Raw genomic sequence first — 20819 nt, 5'->3', positions numbered from 1 at the left:
TTGTTGCATTTGGTTTGTTGTTTGGGGGTGCTTCAGTATTAGGCAGCCTTCTGCCCTCCCATGTTCATCTGAAAATATGTGTTCTCACTGCAGTTGTTGTCCCCAGATGGGAGTTCCCTTGTGCTGCCTCAGTTGAATCTCCTTTACTCTAAAACTTTTAAAACTTAGCAAAAGAGTTTACTAAATAGCTGCTCGGCAAAGTTGCAATGCCGAGACTCCCCGACCAGCTGCCCAGGATGAACCCACCTTTCTAGTAGAATGGGTCTTCACCTAATTCAGTAACGGCAATCCTGCCGTGGAATGAGCATGCTGAATCTTACCACAGATCCAGCGCATAATGGTCTACATGGAAGCAGGACACCCAATCCTGTTGGGAGCATACAGGACAAACAGAGCCTCTGTTTTCCTAATCTGAACCGTTCTGGTGACATAAATTTTCAAAGTTCTGACCACAGCCAGAGACTTTGACTCAACGAAGGTGTCAGTGGCCAAAGGCACCATGTGGAAAGATGAACCACCTTCGGCAGAAATTGTTGACGTGTCCTCAATTCTGCTCTATCTTCATGAAAGATCAAATAAAGGCTCTTGTGATACTGCATGGTTTGTACTGTTTTCCATGTGCTCCCAGATCTTTCAAGAAAGAAGCATGGTCAAGAAAGTTCTGTTTGAAAAGAAACAACATTTACTGTCATTGTTATAGAATTTGGGAGAAAAAACAAGAAGAAATCTGCACTGTTGACGCACTGGACAGAATGAATGAATCATAAAATATAACCTTTATTAAGTATGTATTAAAATTGGATAAATATTAATATTATTATCCCAAACTGCAGTGAAACATAAAGGTTAAAATCACAGAACTAACATACATGTGCATAAGAAGAATAAAGAGATGTGAAAAAAAGGTTTAAAAAGCGTGTCCGTGTGTGATTATTTTTGAAGGCACAACCCTGGCGGGGTTGTTTATATAGATATATATGTTGCTAATAATCACTTTCTAGCGTAATGTTATTAAATAGCTGTTAGTATCTATGTCGTCAGGTACCACTGGGTCGTATCCTATATACTCCTGTGGGAAACTTGACTGCATAATTTGTGTTTCCCCTGGTCGGCTCTCGTATAATTCAGATCTCTTTGTCTCAGGTCTCTCTCCAGCCTAGTTTGCTGTCTGTTTCCACTTCTCTTTTCTTGAGCCGCTGCCTTCTATGCCCTTGTGCACTCTCCTGACTTCTCCTGTCTGCTTACTTTGTGCCTTCCAACGCACAATGCAAACTACAGGTAGTGCTGCAGGGCCCACACCCTTTTACTTGCCTTACAGAGCAGCTCTGGAGCTGTTACAGTGCCCAGCTGCAGCAAGAAATCAGCTTGAATGCTTCAGGGGCTGGGGCATAGCCAACATGAGCCCCACACCGACGGAGGGTGGAGGTGTTTAATGCGAACTAGGGGTCAGCCAAGCGCCGCAAAAGGCCGCCATGCCCTGCATGCCCCTTTTCTCTTTTCATATGCAGACGAGGGTTGAAGCCAACTTTGACCCACTGCTTGGATGACATCACCATATGCAAATCCATCTGCGGCAGGCCTTCCCCCAGGAATGCTTGCACTAGTTGTTGCATTTGGTTTGTTGTTTGGGGGTGCTTCAGTATTAGGCAGCCTTCTGCCCTCCCATGTTCATCTGAAAATATGTGTTCTCCCTGCAGTTGTTGTCCCCAGATGAGAGTTCCCTTGTGCTGCCTCAGTTGAATCTCCTTTACTTGACAGAGATGTGCCTGAGCAGCGGCCCTCCCCAGCCCTATCCCAAATCATACTTATTTTGCATAGGAGATACCATGGTCATGAAGATTGTTCTCCCAGGGTTAGGTTCATTCATTGCGTTCTGGGTATGCTGACCTCTGTGATTTCCCCAAATGTGGGAAACTCAACTGCATTATTTGTGGTAGTGGGGGACTGTGTTTGTGCTTTCCTCTGGTCAGCTCTGGTAAAAGTCAGATTTCTTTGTCTCAGATCTTCCTCTAGCCTTGTTCTTCTTTCAAGAGTTCCATTGTGCTGCCTCAGTTGGATCTCCTTCACTTGACAGGGGGGTGCCCGAGCAGCGACCCTCCCCAGCTCCGGACTAAGAGAAAAGGATTTACCGGTAGGTATTAAAATCCTATTTTCTCATACGACCTAGAGGATGCTGGGGTCACATTAAGAACCATGGGGTTATACCAAAGCTCTTGAACGGGTGGGAGAGTGCGTACGACTCTGCAGCACCGAATGACCCAACTTGAGGTTATCATCAGCCAAGGTATCAAACTTGTAAAACTTAGCAAAAGTGTTTACTAAATAGCTGCTCGGCAAAGTTGCAATGCCGAGACTCCCCGACCAGCTGCCCAGGATGAACCCACCTTTCTAGTAGAATGGGTCTTCACCTAATTCAGTAACGGCAATCCTGCTGTGGAATGAGCATGCTGAATCTTACCACAGATCCAGCGCATAATGGTCTACATGGAAGCAGGACACCCAATCCTGTTGGGAGCATACAGGACAAACAGAGCCTCTGTTTTCCTAATCTGAACCGTTCTGGTGACATAAATTTTCAAAGTTCTGACCACAGCCAGAGACTTTGACTCAACGAAGGTGTCAGTGGCCAAAGGCACCATGTGGAAAGATGAACCACCTTCGGCAGAAATTGTTGACGTGTCCTCAATTCTGCTCTATCTTCATGAAAGATCAAAGATCAAAAGCTCTTGTGATACTGCATGGTTTGTACTGTTTTCCATGTGCTCCCAGATCTTTCAAGCAAGTAGCATGGTCAAGAAAGTTCTGTTTGAAAAGTAACAACATTTACTGTCATTGTTATAGAATTTGGGAGAAAAAACAAGAAGAAATCTGCACTGTTGACGCACTGGACAGAATGAATGAATCATAAAATATAACCTTTATTAAGTATGTATTAAAATTGGATAAATATTAATATTATTATCCCAAACTGCAGTGAAACATAAAGGTTAAAATCACAGAACTAACATACATGTGCATAAGAAGAATAAAGAGATGTGAAAAAAAGGTTTAAAAAGCGTGTCCGTGTGTGATTATTTTTGAAGGCACAACCCTGGCGGGGTTGTTTATATAGATATATATGTTGCTAATAATCACTTTCTAGCGTAATGTTATTAAATAGCTGTTAGTATCTATGTCGTCAGGTACCACTGGGTCATATCCTATATACTCCCTTCACTCAATAGGGGTTACCTCCCGGGAAGCCATCCCCATTGGCGAATTTGTGGGGGTGATTGAGTATAACCGGTAAGCTAACCTCCAATTTGTGGGGTGCTTAGGTAGATGGGGATCACTTATTTCTCTGTGTCCCCTAAGACTATATTCCAAAATTCAATACCATAGGGGGATAGCTTTCTATATCGGATAAGGAATCACTTGATAGGGAAATCTCTATGCATCATGGAAAGATCATATTTATTAATATCCAAACTAAAAAAATGATGAATAGCTTTAATTTAGCTGTTTAGATATAGTTAATTGGCGAGATATACCAACAGGTGCGGTTGCCTTAAGGAATATGGCAATTCCAATATAAATAGCAGCCCTCCTTCATATAATCAGCCAGATCTTATTAAATCTGGTCCAGATATAGCCGTTCAGATATACTTAATTGACAACATATATCAATCGGTGGGGTTGCCTTAAGGAATATAGCAATTCCAATTCTCATATAAATAGCAACCTTCCTTCATATATTCAGCCAGATCTTATTTAATCTGATCTAGGCGTAGGCAATAATGCTTTCCTTAGAGGTATAGCCACCTCAATTCTTATTAGGAAGCAAAGTGTCTGTCATAATGGTTTATCCAATTCATCTAAGAAATAATATATTCCATGTGTCAGAGATTCATTACTCTCTATTTACACTGTTAAAGAGTTAATTCTTATTATGTTACAGTGTAATGAAATTATCATATAGGGAGATGTGGCAATTCCATGTGCTATATATATAATAACCCTTAGTGGTCCAGATTCCACAATGAGGAATTTTCTTATAAACCGCTGAAACACACAGCTGTTTGACTGACTTCCAAATATATCTATCTCACTTTGTAACAGTCTTATGATAGAGAAACTGTTACATATTCGGTCACTTAGTTATCTAAAGGTAAACAGACTCAGTGTGAGGGTAATATAATATATCAAATGCGCTGTCAATAATCGTGGTAACTGGTGTAATAATGTGGTATATTGAGTATGCTAGTAAGGCATATAACTGCTCTCCAGCCTTTAAGTGTTACCAATCAATTTGTTACACTGTAAAGGATTTATGGTGTCCTGTTAGGACATGCAGCTGCTAGGCTGACTCAAAGATTTATCCATTTGTAACAATTATGTAACAGTTATATACATGTTACTGGTATTACATAGAAATAGTATGACACAGGCCAGCAGTCCCATGTGTCTAGATTCCACAATAGGAGATTTTCTTTGTCTTATAAACTGCTGGAACACACAGCTGCTAGACTGACTTCAAATATATATATTACTTTGTAACAGTCTTATAGTAAAGAGACTGTTACGCACTGTCATTTAGTTATCTCAAGGTTAGCAGATTCTGTGTGAGGATAGTGTTCTGTTAGAACATGCAGCTGCTAGGCTGACTCATAGAAAATGTATCCATTTGTAACAAATGACACATACAGCATTAAATTAATATCTATAGCAGCCCATGTGACATCTCTACTCTTATCATAATTGTCTGGTTATTGCCAATCTGGACAGCAGGAGTGATATATGGCCCTCATTCCGAGTTGATCGGTCGCAAGGCGAATTTAGCAGAGTTACACACGCTAAGCCGCCGCCTACTGGGAGTGAATCTTAGCTTCTTAAAATTGCGACCGATGTATTCGCAATATTGCGATTACTAACTACTTAGCAGTTTCAGAGTAGCTCCAGACTTACTCTGCCTGTGCGATCAGTTCAGTGCTTGTCGTTCCTGGTTGACGTCACAAACACACCCAGCGTTCGCCCAGGCACTCCCACCGTTTCTCCGGCCACTCCTGCGTTTTTCCGGAAACGGTAGCGTTTTCAGCCACACGCCCCTGAAACGCCGTGTTTCCGCCCAGTAACACCCATTTCCTGTCAATCACATTACGATCGCCGGAGCGAAGAAAAAGCCGTGAGTAAAAATACTTTCTTCATAGTAAAGTTACTTGGCGCAGTCGCAGTGCGAACTTTGCGCATGCGTACTAAGCGGATTTTCACTGCGATGCGATGAAAAAGAACGAGCGAACAACTCGGAATGAGGGCCTATATTCACTAGTCCCAATATCCCATCATATAAATATACCCACACTGATATACTTTCTTATCAAGAGTTATTAGTAGCTATCTGTATGCACTTTAGACATTGTAATTGCTAAGTGACATCATATCTAGTGTATTCCTTTCTTATAGCTCAGCTTCTATTCCCTATTAGTGGAGACTAACAGCTAACATCATAATCATATATTTTTGTTTTATAACATTTCACATGAGTCAAATACACGCGGACACGCCGTGCCCTACACGCGTGTTTCACTGCATCTATGGCAACTTACATTAAAGCTAACAAGAAAGCACACTCGTTCTGTCTTTAAACTGATAAAAGAAACCCCAATAATATGGGGCATGCAAAAATTGAGATAAAACTCAGTTTTGCTCCTCTCCACGGAAATCTTTAGTAAAAGGCGAAAGATTTGTTCGTTCTGAAGAGAAACCAGAGCATGACCAAGATTCCACCTGTCGCCTGAGTGCCATGCCAGCAGTCCTCATTCAGCTCAAAGTGAGCACCCAATATGAAAGAAAGAAAGCAGATTTCTCACCAGGCTTCCCCTTGCTATAAGCATGGTTTGTACTCTTTTCCATGTGCTCCCAGATCTTTCAAGCAATTAGTATGGTCAAGAAAGTTCTGCTTGAAAAGAAACAGACATTTACTGTCATTGTTATACAAATAAACTTACATTAAAGCCAACAAGAAAGCACACTCGTTCTGTCTTTAAACTGATAAAAGAAACCCCAATAATATGGGGCATGCAAAAATTGAGATAAAACTCAGTTTTGCTCCTCTCCACAGAAATCTTTAATAAAAGGCGAAAGATTTGTTCATTCTGAAGAGAAACCAGAGCATGACCAAGATTCCACCTGTCGCCTGAGTGCCATGCCAGCAGTCCTCATTCAGATCAAAGTGAGCGCCCAATTTGAAAGAAAGCAGATTTCTCACCTGGCTTCTCCTTGCTATAAGCATGGTTTGTACTGTATTCCATGTGCTCCCAGATCTTTCAAGCAAGTAGCATGGTCAAGAAAGTTCTGTTTGAAAAGAAACAAACGTTTACTGTAATTTCTATGCAAATGAGCTTTCATTAAAGCACACTCATTCTATCTTTAAACCGATAAAAGAAACCCCAAAAAGAAGGGGCATGCAAAAATTGAGGTAAAACTCAGTTTTGCTCCTCTCCACGGAAATCTTTAGTAAAAGGCGAAAGATTTGTTCGTTCTGAAGAGAAACCAGAGCATGACCAAGATTTTCATCTGAAAATATGTGTTCTCCCTGCAGTTGTTGTCCCCAGATGAGAGTTCCCTTGTGCTGCCTCAGTTGAATCTCCTTTACTTGACAGAGATGTGCCTGAGCAGCGGCCCTCCCCAGCCCTATCCCAAATCATACTTATTTTGCATAGGAGATACCATGGTCATGAAGATTGTTCTCCCAGGGTTAGGTTCATTCATTGCGTTCTGGGTATGCTGACCTCTGTGATTTCCCCAAATGTGGGAAACTCAACTGCATTATTTGTGGTAGTGGGGGACTGTGTTTGTGCTTTCCTCTGGTCAGCTCTGGTAAAAGTCAGATTTCTTTGTCTCAGATCTTCCTCTAGCCTTGTTCTTCTTTCAAGAGTTCCATTGTGCTGCCTCAGTTGGATCTCCTTCACTTGACAGGGGGGTGCCCGAGCAGCGACCCTCCCCAGCTCCGGACTAAGAGAAAAGGATTTACCGGTAGGTATTAAAATCCTATTTTCTCATACGACCTAGAGGATGCTGGGGTCACATTAAGAACCATGGGGTTATACCAAAGCTCTTGAACGGGTGGGAGAGTGCGTACGACTCTGCAGCACCGAATGACCCAACTTGAGGTTATCATCAGCCAAGGTATCAAACTTGTAAAACTTAGCAAAAGTGTTTACTAAATAGCTGCTCGGCAAAGTTGCAATGCCGAGACTCCCCGACCAGCTGCCCAGGATGAACCCACCTTTCTAGTAGAATGGGTCTTCACCTAATTCAGTAACGGCAATCCTGCCGTGGAATGAGCATGCTGAATCTTACCACAGATCCAGCGCATAATGGTCTACATGGAAGCAGGACACCCAATCCTGTTGGGAGCATACAGGACAAACAGAGCCTCTGTTTTCCTAATCTGAACCGTTCTGGTGACATAAATTTTCAAAGTTCTGACCACAGCCAGAGACTTTGACTCAACGAAGGTGTCAGTGGCCAAAGGCACCATGTGGAAAGATGAACCACCTTCGGCAGAAATTGTTGACGTGTCCTCAATTCTGCTCTATCTTCATGAAAGATCAAAGATCAAAAGCTCTTGTGATACTGCATGGTTTGTACTGTTTTCCATGTGCTCCCAGATCTTTCAAGCAAGTAGCATGGTCAAGAAAGTTCTGTTTGAAAAGTAACAACATTTACTGTCATTGTTATAGAATTTGGGAGAAAAAACAAGAAGAAATCTGCACTGTTGACGCACTGGACAGAATGAATGAATCATAAAATATAACCTTTATTAAGTATGTATTAAAATTGGATAAATATTAATATTATTATCCCAAACTGCAGTGAAACATAAAGGTTAAAATCACAGAACTAACATACATGTGCATAAGAAGAATAAAGAGATGTGAAAAAAAGGTTTAAAAAGCGTGTCCGTGTGTGATTATTTTTGAAGGCACAACCCTGGCGGGGTTGTTTATATAGATATATATGTTGCTAATAATCACTTTCTAGCGTAATGTTATTAAATAGCTGTTAGTATCTATGTCGTCAGGTACCACTGGGTCATATCCTATATACTCCCTTCACTCAATAGGGGTTACCTCCCGGGAAGCCATCCCCATTGGCGAATTTGTGGGGGTGATTGAGTATAACCGGTAAGCTAACCTCCAATTTGTGGGGTGCTTAGGTAGATGGGGATCACTTATTTCTCTGTGTCCCCTAAGACTATATTCCAAAATTCAATACCATAGGGGGATAGCTTTCTATATCGGATAAGGAATCACTTGATAGGGAAATCTCTATGCATCATGGAAAGATCATATTTATTAATATCCAAACTAAAAAAATGATGAATAGCTTTAATTTAGCTGTTTAGATATAGTTAATTGGCGAGATATACCAACAGGTGCGGTTGCCTTAAGGAATATGGCAATTCCAATATAAATAGCAGCCCTCCTTCATATAATCAGCCAGATCTTATTAAATCTGGTCCAGATATAGCCGTTCAGATATACTTAATTGACAACATATATCAATCGGTGGGGTTGCCTTAAGGAATATAGCAATTCCAATTCTCATATAAATAGCAACCTTCCTTCATATATTCAGCCAGATCTTATTTAATCTGATCTAGGCGTAGGCAATAATGCTTTCCTTAGAGGTATAGCCACCTCAATTCTTATTAGGAAGCAAAGTGTCTGTCATAATGGTTTATCCAATTCATCTAAGAAATAATATATTCCATGTGTCAGAGATTCATTACTCTCTATTTACACTGTTAAAGAGTTAATTCTTATTATGTTACAGTGTAATGAAATTATCATATAGGGAGATGTGGCAATTCCATGTGCTATATATATAATAACCCTTAGTGGTCCAGATTCCACAATGAGGAATTTTCTTATAAACCGCTGAAACACACAGCTGTTTGACTGACTTCCAAATATATCTATCTCACTTTGTAACAGTCTTATGATAGAGAAACTGTTACATATTCGGTCACTTAGTTATCTAAAGGTAAACAGACTCAGTGTGAGGGTAATATAATATATCAAATGCGCTGTCAATAATCGTGGTAACTGGTGTAATAATGTGGTATATTGAGTATGCTAGTAAGGCATATAACTGCTCTCCAGCCTTTAAGTGTTACCAATCAATTTGTTACACTGTAAAGGATTTATGGTGTCCTGTTAGGACATGCAGCTGCTAGGCTGACTCAAAGATTTATCCATTTGTAACAATTATGTAACAGTTATATACATGTTACTGGTATTACATAGAAATAGTATGACACAGGCCAGCAGTCCCATGTGTCTAGATTCCACAATAGGAGATTTTCTTTGTCTTATAAACTGCTGGAACACACAGCTGCTAGACTGACTTCAAATATATATATTACTTTGTAACAGTCTTATAGTAAAGAGACTGTTACGCACTGTCATTTAGTTATCTCAAGGTTAGCAGATTCTGTGTGAGGATAGTGTTCTGTTAGAACATGCAGCTGCTAGGCTGACTCATAGAAAATGTATCCATTTGTAACAAATGACACATACAGCATTAAATTAATATCTATAGCAGCCCATGTGACATCTCTACTCTTATCATAATTGTCTGGTTATTGCCAATCTGGACAGCAGGAGTGATATATGGCCCTCATTCCGAGTTGATCGGTCGCAAGGCGAATTTAGCAGAGTTACACACGCTAAGCCGCCGCCTACTGGGAGTGAATCTTAGCTTCTTAAAATTGCGACCGATGTATTCGCAATATTGCGATTACTAACTACTTAGCAGTTTCAGAGTAGCTCCAGACTTACTCTGCCTGTGCGATCAGTTCAGTGCTTGTCGTTCCTGGTTGACGTCACAAACACACCCAGCGTTCGCCCAGGCACTCCCACCGTTTCTCCGGCCACTCCTGCGTTTTTCCGGAAACGGTAGCGTTTTCAGCCACACGCCCCTGAAACGCCGTGTTTCCGCCCAGTAACACCCATTTCCTGTCAATCACATTACGATCGCCGGAGCGAAGAAAAAGCCGTGAGTAAAAATACTTTCTTCATAGTAAAGTTACTTGGCGCAGTCGCAGTGCGAACTTTGCGCATGCGTACTAAGCGGATTTTCACTGCGATGCGATGAAAAAGAACGAGCGAACAACTCGGAATGAGGGCCTATATTCACTAGTCCCAATATCCCATCATATAAATATACCCACACTGATATACTTTCTTATCAAGAGTTATTAGTAGCTATCTGTATGCACTTTAGACATTGTAATTGCTAAGTGACATCATATCTAGTGTATTCCTTTCTTATAGCTCAGCTTCTATTCCCTATTAGTGGAGACTAACAGCTAACATCATAATCATATATTTTTGTTTTATAACATTTCACATGAGTCAAATACACGCGGACACGCCGTGCCCTACACGCGTGTTTCACTGCATCTATGGCAACTTACATTAAAGCTAACAAGAAAGCACACTCGTTCTGTCTTTAAACTGATAAAAGAAACCCCAATAATATGGGGCATGCAAAAATTGAGATAAAACTCAGTTTTGCTCCTCTCCACGGAAATCTTTAGTAAAAGGCGAAAGATTTGTTCGTTCTGAAGAGAAACCAGAGCATGACCAAGATTCCACCTGTCGCCTGAGTGCCATGCCAGCAGTCCTCATTCAGCTCAAAGTGAGCACCCAATATGAAAGAAAGAAAGCAGATTTCTCACCAGGCTTCCCCTTGCTATAAGCATGGTTTGTACTCTTTTCCATGTGCTCCCAGATCTTTCAAGCAATTAGTATGGTCAAGAAAGTTCTGCTTGAAAAGAAACAGACATTTACTGTCATTGTTATACAAATAAACTTACATTAAAGCCAACAAGAAAGCACACTTGTTCTGTCTTTAAACTGATAAAAGAAACCCCAATAATATGGGGCATGCAAAAATTGAGATAAAACTCAGTTTTGCTCCTCTCCACAGAAATCTTTAATAAAAGGCGAAAGATTTGTTCATTCTGAAGAGAAACCAGAGCATGACCAAGATTCCACCTGTCGCCTGAGTGCCATGCCAGCAGTCCTCATTCAGATCAAAGTGAGCGCCCAATTTGAAAGAAAGCAGATTTCTCACCTGGCTTCTCCTTGCTATAAGCATGGTTTGTACTGTATTCCATGTGCTCCCAGATCTTTCAAGCAAGTAGCATGGTCAAGAAAGTTCTGTTTGAAAAGAAACAAACGTTTACTGTAATTTCTATGCAAATGAGCTTTCATTAAAGCACACTCATTCTATCTTTAAACCGATAAAAGAAACCCCAAAAAGAAGGGGCATGCAAAAATTGAGGTAAAACTCAGTTTTGCTCCTCTCCACGGAAATCTTTAGTAAAAGGCGAAAGATTTGTTCGTTCTGAAGAGAAACCAGAGCATGACCAAGATTTTCATCTGAAAATATGTGTTCTCCCTGCAGTTGTTGTCCCCAGATGAGAGTTCCCTTGTGCTGCCTCAGTTGAATCTCCTTTACTTGACAGAGATGTGCCTGAGCAGCGGCCCTCCCCAGCCCTATCCCAAATCATACTTATTTTGCATAGGAGATACCATGGTCATGAAGATTGTTCTCCCAGGGTTAGGTTCATTCATTGCGTTCTGGGTATGCTGACCTCTGTGATTTCCCCAAATGTGGGAAACTCAACTGCATTATTTGTGGTAGTGGGGGACTGTGTTTGTGCTTTCCTCTGGTCAGCTCTGGTAAAAGTCAGATTTCTTTGTCTCAGATCTTCCTCTAGCCTTGTTCTTCTTTCAAGAGTTCCATTGTGCTGCCTCAGTTGGATCTCCTTCACTTGACAGGGGGGTGCCCGAGCAGCGACCCTCCCCAGCTCCGGACTAAGAGAAAAGGATTTACCGGTAGGTATTAAAATCCTATTTTCTCATACGACCTAGAGGATGCTGGGGTCACATTAAGAACCATGGGGTTATACCAAAGCTCTTGAACGGGTGGGAGAGTGCGTACGACTCTGCAGCACCGAATGACCCAACTTGAGGTTATCATCAGCCAAGGTATCAAACTTGTAAAACTTAGCAAAAGTGTTTACTAAATAGCTGCTCGGCAAAGTTGCAATGCCGAGACTCCCCGACCAGCTGCCCAGGATGAACCCACCTTTCTAGTAGAATGGGTCTTCACCTAATTCAGTAACGGCAATCCTGCCGTGGAATGAGCATGCTGAATCTTACCACAGATCCAGCGCATAATGGTCTACATGGAAGCAGGACACCCAATCCTGTTGGGAGCATACAGGACAAACAGAGCCTCTGTTTTCCTAATCTGAACCGTTCTGGTGACATAAATTTTCAAAGTTCTGACCACAGCCAGAGACTTTGACTCAACGAAGGTGTCAGTGGCCAAAGGCACCATGTGGAAAGATGAACCACCTTCGGCAGAAATTGTTGACGTGTCCTCAATTCTGCTCTATCTTCATGAAAGATCAAAGATCAAAAGCTCTTGTGATACTGCATGGTTTGTACTGTTTTCCATGTGCTCCCAGATCTTTCAAGCAAGTAGCATGGTCAAGAAAGTTCTGTTTGAAAAGTAACAACATTTACTGTCATTGTTATAGAATTTGGGAGAAAAAACTAGAAGAAATCTGCACTGTTGACGCACTGGACAGAATGAATGAATCATAAAATATAACCTTTATTAAGTATGTATTAAAATTGGATAAATATTAATATTATTATCCCAAACTGCAGTGAAACATAAAGGTTAAAATCACAGAACTAACATACATGTGCATAAGAAGAATAAAGAGATGTGAAAAAAAGGTTTAAAAAGCGTGTCCGTGTGTGATTATTTTTGAAGGCACAACCCTGGCGGGGTTGTTTATATAGATATATATGTTGCTAATAATCACTTTCTAGCGTAATGTTATTAAATAGCTGTTAGTATCTATGTCGTCAGGTACCACTGGGTCATATCCTATATACTCCCTTCACTCAATAGGGGTTACCTCCCGGGAAGCCATCCCCATTGGCGAATTTGTGGGGGTGATTGAGTATAACCGGTAAGCTAACCTCCAATTTGTGGGGTGCTTAGGTAGATGGGGATCACTTATTTCTCTGTGTCCCCTAAGACTATATTCCAAAATTCAATACCATAGGGGGATAGCTTTCTATATCGGATAAGGAATCACTTGATAGGGAAATCTCTATGCATCATGGAAAGATCATATTTATTAATATCCAAACTAAAAAAATGATGAATAGCTTTAATTTAGCTGTTTAGATATAGTTAATTGGCGAGATATACCAACAGGTGCGGTTGCCTTAAGGAATATGGCAATTCCAATATAAATAGCAGCCCTCCTTCATATAATCAGCCAGATCTTATTAAATCTGGTCCAGATATAGCCGTTCAGATATACTTAATTGACAACATATATCAATCGGTGGGGTTGCCTTAAGGAATATAGCAATTCCAATTCTCATATAAATAGCAACCTTCCTTCATATATTCAGCCAGATCTTATTTAATCTGATCTAGGCGTAGGCAATAATGCTTTCCTTAGAGGTATAGCCACCTCAATTCTTATTAGGAAGCAAAGTGTCTGTCATAATGGTTTATCCAATTCATCTAAGAAATAATATATTCCATGTGTCAGAGATTCATTACTCTCTATTTACACTGTTAAAGAGTTAATTCTTATTATGTTACAGTGTAATGAAATTATCATATAGGGAGATGTGGCAATTCCATGTGCTATATATATAATAACCCTTAGTGGTCCAGATTCCACAATGAGGAATTTTCTTATAAACCGCTGAAACACACAGCTGTTTGACTGACTTCCAAATATATCTATCTCACTTTGTAACAGTCTTATGATAGAGAAACTGTTACATATTCGGTCACTTAGTTATCTAAAGGTAAACAGACTCAGTGTGAGGGTAATATAATATATCAAATGCGCTGTCAATAATCGTGGTAACTGGTGTAATAATGTGGTATATTGAGTATGCTAGTAAGGCATATAACTGCTCTCCAGCCTTTAAGTGTTACCAATCAATTTGTTACACTGTAAAGGATTTATGGTGTCCTGTTAGGACATGCAGCTGCTAGGCTGACTCAAAGATTTATCCATTTGTAACAATTATGTAACAGTTATATACATGTTACTGGTATTACATAGAAATAGTATGACACAGGCCAGCAGTCCCATGTGTCTAGATTCCACAATAGGAGATTTTCTTTGTCTTATAAACTGCTGGAACACACAGCTGCTAGACTGACTTCAAATATATATATTACTTTGTAACAGTCTTATAGTAAAGAGACTGTTACGCACTGTCATTTAGTTATCTCAAGGTTAGCAGATTCTGTGTGAGGATAGTGTTCTGTTAGAACATGCAGCTGCTAGGCTGACTCATAGAAAATGTATCCATTTGTAACAAATGACACATACAGCATTAAATTAATATCTATAGCAGCCCATGTGACATCTCTACTCTTATCATAATTGTCTGGTTATTGCCAATCTGGACAGCAGGAGTGATATATGGCCCTCATTCCGAGTTGATCGGTCGCAAGGCGAATTTAGCAGAGTTACACACGCTAAGCCGCCGCCTACTGGGAGTGAATCTTAGCTTCTTAAAATTGCGACCGATGTATTCGCAATATTGCGATTACTAACTACTTAGCAGTTTCAGAGTAGCTCCAGACTTACTCTGCCTGTGCGATCAGTTCAGTGCTTGTCGTTCCTGGTTGACGTCACAAACACACCCAGCGTTCGCCCAGGCACTCCCACCGTTTCTCCGGCCACTCCTGCGTTTTTCCGGAAACGGTAGCGTTTTCAGCCACACGCCCCTGAAACGCCGTGTTTCCGCCCAGTAACACCCATTTCCTGTCAATCACATTACGATCGCCGGAGCGAAGAAAAAGCCGTGAGTAAAAATACTTTCTTCATAGTAAAGTTACTTGGCGCAGTCGCAGTGCGAACTTTGCGCATGCGTACTAAGCGGATTTTCACTGCGATGCGATGAAAAAGAACGAGCGAACAACTCGGAATGAGGGCCTATATTCACTAGTCCCAATATCCCATCATATAAATATACCCACACTGATATACTTTCTTATCAAGAGTTATTAGTAGCTATCTGTATGCACTTTAGACATTGTAATTGCTAAGTGACATCATATCTAGTGTATTCCTTTCTTATAGCTCAGCTTCTATTCCCTATTAGTGGAGACTAACAGCTAACATCATAATCATATATTTTTGTTTTATAACATTTCACATGAGTCAAATACACGCGGACACGCCGTGCCCTACACGCGTGTTTCACTGCATCTATGGCAACTTACATTAAAGCTAACAAGAAAGCACACTCATTCTGTCTTTAAACTGATAAAAGAAACCCCAATAATATGGGGCATGCAAAAATTGAGATAAAACTCAGTTTTGCTCCTCTCCACGGAAATCTTTAGTAAAAGGCGAAAGATTTGTTCGTTCTGAAGAGAAACCAGAGCATGACCAAGATTCCACCTGTCGCCTGAGTGCCATGCCAGCAGTCCTCATTCAGCTCAAAGTGAGCACCCAATATGAAAGAAAGAAAGCAGATTTCTCACCAGGCTTCCCCTTGCTATAAGCATGGTTTGTACTCTTTTCCATGTGCTCCCAGATCTTTCAAGCAATTAGTATGGTCAAGAAAGTTCTGCTTGAAAAGAAACAGACATTTACTGTCATTGTTATACAAATAAACTTACATTAAAGCCAACAAGAAAGCACACTCGTTCTGTCTTTAAACTGATAAAAGAAACCCCAATAATATGGGGCATGCAAAAATTGAGATAAAACTCAGTTTTGCTCCTCTCCACAGAAATCTTTAATAAAAGGCGAAAGATTTGTTCATTCTGAAGAGAAACCAGAGCATGACCAAGATTCCACCTGTCGCCTGAGTGCCATGCCAGCAGTCCTCATTCAGATCAAAGTGAGCGCCCAATTTGAAAGAAAGCAGATTTCTCACCTGGCTTCTCCTTGCTATAAGCATGGTTTGTACTGTATTCCATGTGCTCCCAGATCTTTCAAGCAAGTAGCATGGTCAAGAAAGTTCTGTTTGAAAAGAAACAAACGTTTACTGTAATTTCTATGCAAATGAGCTTTCATTAAAGCACACTCATTCTATCTTTAAACCGATAAAAGAAACCCCAAAAAGAAGGGGCATGCAAAAATTGAGGTAAAACTCAGTTTTGCTCCTCTCCACGGAAATCTTTAGTAAAAGGCGAAAGATTTGTTCGTTCTGAAGAGAAACCAGAGCATGACCAAGATTTTCATCTGAAAATATGTGTTCTCCCTGCAGTTGTTGTCCCCAGATGAGAGTTCCCTTGTGCTGCCTCAGTTGAATCTCCTTTACTTGACAGAGATGTGCCTGAGCAGCGGCCCTCCCCAGCCCTATCCCAAATCATACTTATTTTGCATAGGAGATACCATGGTCATGAAGATTGTTTTCCCAGGGTGAGGTTCATTCATTGCATTCTGGGTATGCTGACCCCTGTGATTTCCCCAAATGTGGGAAACTCGACTGCATTATTTGTGGTAGTGGGGGACTGTGTTTGTGCTTTCCTCTGGTCAGCTCTGGTAAAAGTCAGATTTCTTTGTCTCAGATCTTCCTCTAGCCTTGTTCTTCTTTCGAGAGTTCCCTTGTGCTGCCTCAGTTGGATCTCCTTCACTTGACAGGGGGTGCCCGAGCAGCAATCCTCCACAGCTCTAGCCCAACTCCTACTTACCTGCCAGGTGAGATACTATGATCTTCACTGTTAGGGCAATCAGGATGTGGAATTCGCTGCCAGGGAAGGTGGTAATGGCGGACTCTGTAATTGGATTTAAAAAAGGAATGGATACATTTCTGAATGAAAAAGCTATCCAAGGTTATAATACTTAAAATATCAACATGGTTAATCCGGGGGTAACATGAGTTATAGTAGCTAACTAGTCATAAAACATTATTCAGCAAGTATGTAGAATCATCACAACTTAAAACAGGTTGAACACGATGGGCAATTTGCCTCTATTCAACCTCAAAAACTATGTTACTATATGTTACTATATTACTATGTTACTGTAGTATACAGAAAACCAAAATGCAATGAACAGTGATAGTGAGCACTGATGAGGATACTAGAACTGACACTGAGCAGCAAGATGCAGCACTGGACTATTAGTAATGTACTGTAGTATGCTGAGCACCACAATGCAGCACAAGACAATGAGCAGTGATACTGAGCACTGATGAGGATACTACTGAGAACTGACACTGAGCAGGAGAGACACACTACTAGTATTACTGAGCAGCAATAAGTAACCACTGATACTGAGCACTGATATTGAGATTTCCACTGAGAGAACATAGCCACGTCCATTCCGCTCTCTCTTCAATGCACGAGTAAAAATGGCGGCAACGCGCTGCTCTTTATATGGAATCCGAATCTCGCGAGAATCCGACAGCGGGATGATGACATTTTCCCTTGTTCAGGTTTTCCGAGTCAGGCGGGAACAACCGAGCCTGCCTCGGACCAGTGTAAACCATGTGGAGTTCGTGGGGAATTCGGTTCTCGGAGAACCGAACCCGCTCCTCTCTACCTTATACCCATCAATTTTTTTATTTTCAATCTAAGCCCCTGCAGTTTTCTGTAAGCATCTGCTTCGCTATGATGATCAACAAGTCACAAGGGCAAACACTCAGGGCTTGAGGCGTAGATCTTAGGACCAGCTGCTACAAGCATGGCAGAGGTGTCACTATTACTGGTGACACCCAGAGAGGTGGCGAGGGAGATTGTAATGCAGTGCGCGCAGATAAGCAGCGCAATGGTAAAAAGGAGGCATGGTTTCATAGGTAGGGGCGTGGCCTGGTGGCCTGAATCTACATTTTGTTGCTCCGGGTGTCCCGGGGGTTGGGGGCTGCACCCGGGGACTAGTGTGTGAGCGGTGCTGGCTCCTGCACAGTGAAAAGGCATGGCCACCCAGCATGACGCCTCCCTTCTTGACCATGCTGTAATTGCAGTCGCACTGCAGTTCAGCGTGATCATAAAAAATGGTGTAGCCTCCTGCTGGTGCAGACTGTATGTGCGCGCAGGAAGCCGCCACCATTTTTGTGATCACAGCGGTTGAATGTGATGTCATACAGCCGCTGTGACCACGCCCCCTGTGTCTCCTCCGTTGCAGACCCCATTTTGAAGCCTTGCACCCGCACCGCTCCATCCCTGACTTGGAAATGGAGTGTTGCTGACCCACCTATCCCCCCCCCCCGCCCCGATTGACAGGCAGAGGCGATCGCATTCTCTGCGGGGTGCCGCAGAAAATGCAGGCACATGCGTATGCTCTTAGCAATTTTTGCAGTTGGATCGCTTATTGTGATTGCAATCCAACCTGAATCAGGCCCTATTACCTATCACAATGCGCTGCGGGCAGTACAAAATTGGGTTAATATAGGAGAAAAACCCCCAGACCTGTGCTCCTTAACTGTACCTGGTGGCTAGTGGAGCGGCTGCCCAGTAATCAGTGTCCACGCCAGTGCGCACACGGTCCACCCCCTACGGCCACGCTCCCCTTCATCAGCGGCCTCGTGATCCGGAAGGGTGGTGTGTGTGTGACTGACCTTAGGATGAAACCGGAGCCTCCGCTGCAGTGACCCAGCAACCGGGGCACGGGAGTATACAGCGCCGCTGGGAGTGATGAAGCTGCAGTAAAGATGTCTATTAGACCTAGCCTGCTGCAGCCCTTGTAGATTCTCATAAAACAAGTTCTTCTTTTCTTGTCAAAATTTATAGCTAAGAATAGGCTGCCTGAGGCAGGCCCCTTTTAAGTGGCCTGCTACTGAAGGCACCAACTACAAACTGAGCTCCCTGTTCATGGAAGCGGGGTTATAGAGGAGAATGCACTGAGCATCTTGGGAACAGTCAAAAGCTTTGAGCCGGTTGGTGCCTCAGATCAAGATCCTACTCTACACCCCAATGTGAAGCCTTGTGGTGTCCAGTGTACCCCACAGAAGAAATAAATGTGTCACACCCATTGGCAGCAACCTTAGAATAGCTGCTGACGGGCACAATTGAGAATGGAAGGGGGGGGGGACATTTGAATCCAGCACATAAATGCAATTCAAATATGTAATTTGTACCTTCCTATTTTAAAATATAATGGATGAACCTCACCCTGTGAGAACAATCTTCATGATCAAGAAATCTCATATGCAAAATAAGTATGAGTTGGGATAGGGCTGGGGAGGGTGTCTGCTCTGGCAGCCCCTCCCCCGTCAAGTTAAGGAGATTCAACTGAGGAAGCACAAGGGAACTCTCGTCTGGGGACAACAACTGCAGGGAGACCACATCTTTTCAGATGAACATGGGAGGGCGGAAGGCTGCCTAATACTGAAGCACCATCAAATATCAAACCATATGCAACATCTAGTACAAGCATTCCTGGGGGAAGGTCTGCAGCAGACGGATTTGCATACAGTGATGTTATCCAAGCAGTGGGCCAAAGTTGGCTGGAACCCTCATCTGCATATGAAAAGAGAAAAGGGGCGTGCAGGGCATGGCGGCCTTTTGCAGTGCTTGGATGACCCCTAGTTCTCATTAAACACCCCCACCCTCCTTTGGTGTGGGGCTCATGTTGGCCATGCCCCATCCCCTGAAGCATTCAAGCTGATTTCTTGCAGCAGCTGGGCACTGTAACAGCTCCAGAGCTGTTCTGTAAGGCAAGTAAAAGGGTGTGGGCCCTACAGCACCACCTGTAGTTCGCATTGTGCGTTGGAAGGCACAAAGTAAGCAGACGGGAGGAGAAGTCAGGATAGTGCGCAAGGGCATCCTTTTCTCTTAGTCCGTAGAGGATGCTGGGGTCACATTAAGAACCATGGGGTATAGACGGGATCCGCAAGAGACATGGGCACTTTAAGACTATCAAAGGGTGTGAACTGGCTCCTCCCTCTATGCCCCTCCTCCAGACTCCAGTTATAGGAACTGTGCCCAGGGAGACGGACATTTCGAGGAAAGGATTTATTGTTAAACTAAGGTGAGCATTTTACCAGCTCACACCTTAAGCATGCCGCAGAACGTGGCATTCAACAGAACACAAGCCAACGGCATGAACAATTGCAGCAAAAAGCTGACCAGAACCATAACACAACATGTGTATAACCACAAGTAATAACTGCAGACACAGTATGGACTGGGACGGGTGCCCAGCATCCTCTACAGACTAAGAGAAAAGGATTTACCGGTAGGTATTAAAATCCTATTTTCTCATACGACCTAGAGGATGCTGGGGTCACATTAAGAACCATGGGGTTATACCAAAGCTCTTGAACGGGTGGAAGAGTGCGTACGACTCTGCAGCACCGAATGACCCAACTTGAGGTTATCATCGGCCAAGGTATCAAACTTGTAAAACTTAGCAAAAGTGTTTACTAAATAGCTGCTCGGCAAAGTTGCAATGCCGAGACTCCCCGACCAGCTGCCCAGGATGAACCCACCTTTCTAGTAGAATGGGTCTTCACCTAATTCAGTAACGGCAATCCTGCCGTGGAATGAGCATGCTGAATCTTACCACAGATCCAGCGCATAATGGTCTGCATGGAAGCAGGACACCCAATCCTGTTGGGAGCATACAGGACAAACAGAGCCTCTGTTTTCCTAATCTGAACCGTTCTGGTGACATAAATTTTCAAAGTTCTGACCACAGCCAGAGACTTTGACTCAACGAAGGTGTCAGTGGCCAAAGGCACCATGTGGAAAGATGAACCACCTTCGGCAGAAATTGTTGACGTGTCCTCAATTCTGCTCTATCT

The 20819-nt window shown here is 42.4% G+C and overlaps 13 non-coding genes across 13 annotated transcripts; 4 read left to right on the top strand and 9 right to left on the bottom strand.

The window, feature by feature from the left end:
* Positions 1 to 1801: 1801 nt before the first annotated feature.
* On the top strand, positions 1802 to 1965 carry LOC135023540 (U1 spliceosomal RNA). The gene has a single exon (XR_010220483.1). It is a non-coding gene; the product is annotated as a U1 spliceosomal RNA (small nuclear RNA).
* A 3668-nt stretch (positions 1966 to 5633) lies between these two features.
* Positions 5634 to 5749, bottom strand: LOC135023825 (U5 spliceosomal RNA). Its single transcript, XR_010220719.1, has one exon. It is a non-coding gene; the product is annotated as a U5 spliceosomal RNA (small nuclear RNA).
* A 286-nt stretch (positions 5750 to 6035) lies between these two features.
* On the bottom strand, positions 6036 to 6151 carry LOC135023858 (U5 spliceosomal RNA). Its single transcript, XR_010220751.1, has one exon. It is a non-coding gene; the product is annotated as a U5 spliceosomal RNA (small nuclear RNA).
* A 270-nt stretch (positions 6152 to 6421) lies between these two features.
* Positions 6422 to 6537, bottom strand: LOC135023841 (U5 spliceosomal RNA). The gene has a single exon (XR_010220735.1). It is a non-coding gene; the product is annotated as a U5 spliceosomal RNA (small nuclear RNA).
* A 144-nt stretch (positions 6538 to 6681) lies between these two features.
* Positions 6682 to 6845, top strand: LOC135023539 (U1 spliceosomal RNA). Its single transcript, XR_010220482.1, has one exon. It is a non-coding gene; the product is annotated as a U1 spliceosomal RNA (small nuclear RNA).
* Positions 6846 to 10513: 3668 nt separating this feature from the next.
* Positions 10514 to 10629, bottom strand: LOC135023822 (U5 spliceosomal RNA). Its single transcript, XR_010220718.1, has one exon. It is a non-coding gene; the product is annotated as a U5 spliceosomal RNA (small nuclear RNA).
* Positions 10630 to 10915: 286 nt separating this feature from the next.
* On the bottom strand, positions 10916 to 11031 carry LOC135023856 (U5 spliceosomal RNA). The gene has a single exon (XR_010220749.1). It is a non-coding gene; the product is annotated as a U5 spliceosomal RNA (small nuclear RNA).
* Positions 11032 to 11301: 270 nt separating this feature from the next.
* On the bottom strand, positions 11302 to 11417 carry LOC135023840 (U5 spliceosomal RNA). The gene has a single exon (XR_010220734.1). It is a non-coding gene; the product is annotated as a U5 spliceosomal RNA (small nuclear RNA).
* Positions 11418 to 11561: 144 nt separating this feature from the next.
* LOC135023538 (U1 spliceosomal RNA) lies at positions 11562 to 11725 on the top strand. Its single transcript, XR_010220481.1, has one exon. It is a non-coding gene; the product is annotated as a U1 spliceosomal RNA (small nuclear RNA).
* Positions 11726 to 15393: 3668 nt separating this feature from the next.
* On the bottom strand, positions 15394 to 15509 carry LOC135023821 (U5 spliceosomal RNA). The gene has a single exon (XR_010220717.1). It is a non-coding gene; the product is annotated as a U5 spliceosomal RNA (small nuclear RNA).
* A 286-nt stretch (positions 15510 to 15795) lies between these two features.
* Positions 15796 to 15911, bottom strand: LOC135023854 (U5 spliceosomal RNA). The gene has a single exon (XR_010220748.1). It is a non-coding gene; the product is annotated as a U5 spliceosomal RNA (small nuclear RNA).
* A 270-nt stretch (positions 15912 to 16181) lies between these two features.
* On the bottom strand, positions 16182 to 16297 carry LOC135023839 (U5 spliceosomal RNA). The gene has a single exon (XR_010220733.1). It is a non-coding gene; the product is annotated as a U5 spliceosomal RNA (small nuclear RNA).
* Positions 16298 to 16441: 144 nt separating this feature from the next.
* On the top strand, positions 16442 to 16605 carry LOC135023877 (U1 spliceosomal RNA). The gene has a single exon (XR_010220771.1). It is a non-coding gene; the product is annotated as a U1 spliceosomal RNA (small nuclear RNA).
* The last annotated feature ends 4214 nt before the right edge of the window (positions 16606 to 20819 follow it).

This window comes from Pseudophryne corroboree, unplaced genomic scaffold, assembly GCF_028390025.1.
Source record: "Pseudophryne corroboree isolate aPseCor3 unplaced genomic scaffold, aPseCor3.hap2 scaffold_400, whole genome shotgun sequence".
NCBI classification, from domain to species: domain Eukaryota; kingdom Metazoa; phylum Chordata; class Amphibia; order Anura; family Myobatrachidae; genus Pseudophryne; species Pseudophryne corroboree.
This window is presented reverse-complemented; position numbering and strand designations above follow the sequence as displayed.